Source organism: Xenopus tropicalis, chromosome 2 (assembly GCF_000004195.4).
Source record: "Xenopus tropicalis strain Nigerian chromosome 2, UCB_Xtro_10.0, whole genome shotgun sequence".
Lineage (NCBI taxonomy): Eukaryota > Metazoa > Chordata > Amphibia > Anura > Pipidae > Xenopus > Xenopus tropicalis.
The window spans coordinates 134,603,842-134,609,587 of NC_030678.2; the positions used below are offsets into that span (position 1 = coordinate 134,603,842).

A 5,746-nucleotide genomic window follows, 5' to 3' on the forward strand; every position below is an offset into this window, starting at 1 on the left:
TAGTAATCAATACTTACGGGAGCAACTGACCATAATGCAGGATTTTCTCCTGTAAGTGGCACTTTCTGTAAGGTAAAAATTGTAACTCATTGAATTATGGGAAGTGCAGTCCTGGTTATACCGCTTGCAGTATTCTGCTCTGTTTGTTGAAGGCTTAAATAATAAGTGTTTTCTGCAAACCTGGCTGCCTGAATTTTTATGTATCAGTCTCTAATGCCCATTACATGGATGTTGTCTATTTGATGTCTCTATTATCCTGCGATATTAGATCTCTAAAAGGTAAGAGGTTGGCAGAGAAAGTTTGGAAAAGGTTGCTGGAAATTCATCTTCAGCTGCTTGAAAAGACTCTTCTATACAGTGGATGCAGTCCTCCTTTACAAACTATGGAATCTGCAGTATCTACAGCTGTGGTTGCTGCCTCTAAACTCATGCAAGCCCTTCTGCATTTGTGAATAAAGGTCCCAGGTTCAAAGAATGAGTGAGTTTTTCAGCTTTATAGATAAAACACAGGTGAGATTTAGCATGATCCTTCTCTGTCTTCCTCTCAGTTTAATCTTGATCGAGCAGAGCCCCTCATTTCTATCATGAGATTTGCTTTAGAACATGACTCTCCTGGTGAAAAGAAGGCAACGTTTTTTAGGTGTTTTCCCATGAGACCTGTTACACCATTGGCAGAGTTTTTGAAAAATGAAATCAAAACCCTGCCTGCTCGCATATAAATGTCCACTCCCTGCCAGTTCTACTTGAGAGCCAGCGATGAGTGCAGATTATATGCAGTAATGGAGGAAGCAGATTCTGCACTCACAGGGGAGCCTGGACCGCGGGGACCTGCTTCCTCGATTGTTTGCCATTGCATGCACACCCACTACTATGTTACAGTCCAGGAAAAGGAAATTACTGTATGTATATGACATTTTTCATATTTGCAACAAAAACTATACAAGAGAAATCAGAACATATATTTTATACATGGACAGATCACATACTTTTCCTTCTAAAAATAACTATAGCTATATACTTGTACCTTGTGACACACACAGCACCCACCAACCTGACTCCTTCAAGCAGTAGATTAAATTTTAAACTTGTGTAAAACACAAAAACTGGTCTACCTAGACAGGTAACACAGCAGTCCAACAGACAGGTAACACAGCAGTCCAACAGACAGGTAACACAGCAGTCCAACAGACAGGTAACACAGCAGTCCAACAGACAGGTAACACAGCAGTCCAACAGACAGGTAACACAGCAGTCCAACAGACAGGTAACACAGCAGTCCAACAGTGACCCAAGAAGCAATAGTTTTTATAAACTTTAAATTAGCTGTTGAGGAATATGCTCTGTCATGTGAATAAGGAAAAGCAAACGTCAAAGAATGGGTTACATATTAACTATTATATGCAAAATGTGCACAGTGCAGTAAATGTTTTTAAAATGGGGACAACGTTTTATAAAAGTGACAGACAACCATGGACTCTATTTGTTGCAAAGCTCCCAGCATTCCTGTAACTTTATTGTTACAAAGTTTGTGCCAGCATGGTTTTATGCATAACAGATCTTGCCAGGCTAACTTAGTCACCTTTTATGAGGAGGTGAGCAGGAACCTCGATCTACTTGGACTTTGCAAAAGAATTTGATACAGCACAGGTATGGGACCTGTTATCCAGAATGCTTGGGACCTGGGGTTTTCCGGATAAAGGATCTTTCTGTAATTTGGATCTCCATAAATTAAGTCTGCTAAAAACCATTTAAATATTGAATAAACTCAAAAGGATTATATTGCCTCCATTAAGGATTAAATATATCTTAGTTTGGATTAAAGGAACAGTAACACCAAAAAATGAAAGTGTATAAAAGTAGCTAAAATATAATGTGCTGCTGCCCTGCACTGGTAAAAGTTGTGTGTTTACTTCAGAAAGTCTACTATAATTTATATAAATAAGCTGCTATGTAGCCATGGAGGCAGCCATTCAAAGGAGAAAAGGCACAGGTTACATAGCAGATAACAGATAAAACACTATTGTATTCTACAGAACTTGTTATCTGCTATGTAACCTGTGCCTTTTCTCCTTTTTTCCAGCTTGAATGGCTGCCCCCATGGCTACACAGCAGCTTATTATATAAATTATAGTAGTGTTACTGTAGCAAACACACCAGTTTTACCAGTGCAGGACAACAGTGCATTATATTTTTAATACTTTAACGCTCTTTCATTTTTTAGTGTTACTGTTCCTTTAAGTACAAGGTACTGTTTTATTATTACAAAGAAAAAGGAAATTTTCAAAAATCAAAATTATTTGCTTATTAATGGAGTCTATCGGAGACAGCCTTTCCGTAATTCGGAACTTTCTTGATAATGGGTTTCCGGATAACGGGTCCCATAATCTGTACCTCACAGAAGGTCAATGATCAAATTGAGGAATATTGGCCTAGAACATAATATTTAATTGGATAGAGCACTGGCTGAAGGATAAATTAAGAAGAGTGGTGGTAAATGGAACATTTTCTAATTGGACTAGTGTTGTTAGCGGAGTACCACAGGGGTCAGTCCTTGGTCTTGTGCTTTTTAACGACCTGGAGGTGGGCACAGAAAATACTGTTTCTATTTTTGCGGACGACACTAAATTGTGCAAAACTAAGTTCCATGCAGGATGCTGCCGCTTTACAGAGTGGTTTGACAAAACTGGAAAACTGGGCAGCAAACTGGAAAATTAGGTTCAGTTTTGGGCTCCAGTCCTTAAGAAGGATATTAATGAGCTGGAGAGAGTGCAGAGACGTGCAACTAAAGTGGTAAAGGGGATGGAAGATTTAGGCTATGAGGTTAGACTGTCGAGGTTGGGGTTGTTTTCTCTGGAAAAGAGGCGCTTGCGAGGGGACATGATTACTCTGTACAAATACATTAGAGGGCAATATAGGCAGATAAGGGGTGTTCTTTTTTTTCCCATAAAAACAATCAACGCACCAGAGGTCCCACCTTTAGGCTAATGCCAGACGTGGCGTTTTTACGCTGCGTATTTTCTCCGCCTAAAAACGCTGCACAACCCACACAGCCCCTGACTAATGCGTTTTTCAGCCTAGTATTAGTGACGTAGCAAATCCCGTTTCCCATGGTGCTAATAGTGCGAAATAGTAAAAAACGCTGCGTATTTCCGCAAGGTCTGGACGCTGCCTTTGTGTATACATAGGAATAGGTTGCTGTGCAAATAACGGCGTATTTTGGCAAACGCATGAAAAGTCCGTGGTAATGCGTTTTCTAGCGTATTTACGCATAGTGTGTTTTCCATCGAGACTGTTTAAGTTATTTCTATGGATGATGATATTGTGCGTTTTTCAGCCACCGAGAGAATTAGAAAATACGCAGGGTAAAAACGCCTCATCTGGCATCAGCCTTAGATTAGAGGAACGGAGCTTCCATTTGAAGCAGCGTAGGTGGTTTTTCACGGTGAGGGCAGTGAGGTTGTGGAATGCCCTTCCTAGTGATGTGGTAATGGCAGATTCTGTTAATGCCTTTAAGAGGGGCCTGGATGAGTTCTTGAACAAGCAGAATATCCAAGGCTATTGTGATACTAATATCTACAGTTAGTATTGATGTTTGTATATATAGTTTATGTATGTGTTAATAATAGATTGGTAAGTATAGGTTGTGTGTGCTGGCTTTACTTGGAAGGGTTGAACTTGATGGACTCTGGTATTTTTTCAACCCTATGTAACTATGTAAATGAATGTTGAGAGTTGTTATAAAATATTGGGGCTGATTTATTAATATAGGTGCGCAACTGCATGAATAGGTTGCCCATTTCAACCAGCAATTCGCTTACATTTTCTATCACGCAGTAGACTGATTAAAATAATTGCTGATCTATTCCTACTGGCAGTAGCACTAGGACCTATAGCATGCTACTAAATGCCCCATGGAGTACTACAAGTTGCCTATGCCTGCAATGGTCTGGCTTGGAATCGCACTTGATAAAGGTAATGTGGCATACAATAAGTTGTGTCGTTGTGCTAAATCTCCTCCAGTACGGACGAAAAAATGTCATAGTGAATCTGTGAAACTTGACTTTCTTCCTCATCAAATGTATTTGCTGTCTAAAATGGGGGGGGGGGGGGGGGGGGTGGCAAACAAAGGTAAGTTTATGATGTAAAAATGGCAGAACAGTGACACAAGGAGGTGGAGTGATGAAAAAAAGTTGTGGAGCTATGATATTACATACAGTTAGAGGACAGATTATAAATAGATCAGGGAATAGGTAAAGCAGATCTGGGGCGGGCCAGGGCAGTGCCATGACTAGCGTATCCAGGCCCTCCTGCAAAAAATCTTCGGAGGGGTCTGGCGCACAGTGATCCATGCCCCAATCTGCCACCCGTACTTTCAGAGCCACCGTTGACATCTCCCCATCGGCAGGTAGGAGAGTGGCTGGGGAGGGGGGAATTCTTATCAGCTATAGAGGAATCAGACCACAGGGCCCCACTGTCCCCCCCAGCGAGGTCTGCTTCCTCTATAGATAAACCACCGGGCCAACAACTGCATTGCTGGTAAATTTGTAATACCAAATACCACCCAGGGCCAAAACTAGGGGTTGACAGAAGAAGCATGTGCGAGGGTTACACGGTGGGTGAGGTAGTGGCGGGTTTCTGTTTGGGGCAGCCAGAGGCCCCCACAGGATTGAACCACACCTGCATCCTTTTTGCTCTCATACAGAGCACTGGGGACAGGACATTTCTGCACTTCCCATCCCTTGTGCTCTGCATGTGAGCAGATTTTATGTGCAGATTAGCGGCATGACGACCCAGGTCCGGGCCTTTATGGCCTCGCTACAAATTCAGGCCTGGGTGAGGGGGGAATGCTAGGAACATACCTCATCTGCCTACCCCTAGATCAGGCCTTCCAGTTCCCCGTGCCACGTGTGCTCATCTGGGGAGCAAGATGGTTGGCTGGTAGGGTTGCCACCTGGCTGGTAAAAATTATGCTTGATGCCAATGTTATTAATAGGAAAAAGCATAAAAATGTAGGCTGGCCAGAAAAGGTGGCAACCCTACAGACTGGGTAGCCAAAGGCACCTGTCTCTCTCAGCCCAGCACTGGCCACAGTCAGATGGCAACCTTACACAGCACAAATGCAATGGAACGGAATGCATAAGAGCCTTACTTCCAACAAGTGCAAATTTTCCAACAATATTAAAACTCAGTTTCAGGAGCAAGTTCCCCTTACTGTAATATACATTCTATTATATTCTTGCATAGACGTGATTGGCTAAAAGGAAACATCTATTGGCTGCCATTGATTATCCCGCCCTCTAAATACAGACGAAGCGATTAGTGCAGGGAGGGAAGAGAATTGTGAGAGTGGGCGGGGCTTGTGAGGCTATATTTGAGCAGAGAGACGCCAGTGGGTGCGATAGCTGTATCTCATATTACTGTGACAGGAGGGTGGGCACGCAGCATATTGAAGTTGTCAGAGGCTGCGCTACATCCAGTTACAGGGATACGGGGCACCGTACAGCCAGCTATGTTTAGCGCGGAGAGCCCTGCTTATATCCCAGCCGCCCATTGGCTGCATGTAGCCCCGTACCGACACACCCCCTCCCGCCGGGCACGTACAACTTGCGACTCGCTCCCGCTAATATAAAGACGCTGCTAATGGCGGGCAGGAGGCTGCGGGTTATGTCAGTGTCACGGTGTGTGTGCATAGGCACACGGTCTGATTAACAACTCTAAACACAATGACATCTATTAACTACCCGCC

General features: G+C 43.1%; 1 protein-coding gene across 4 annotated transcripts in view; it reads right to left on the bottom strand.

The window, feature by feature from the left end:
* The window catches only part of esd (esterase D), a 33,368-nt gene that overhangs the window by 27,428 nt on the left and 194 nt on the right, over window positions 1-5,746 (bottom strand). Inside the window, exon 1 of one of the 4 annotated variants that reach the window (XM_031895916.1) lies at window positions 1,113-1,189. The gene's annotated coding sequence lies outside the window, so the exon portion shown is untranslated. 4 annotated transcript variants of the gene reach the window in all.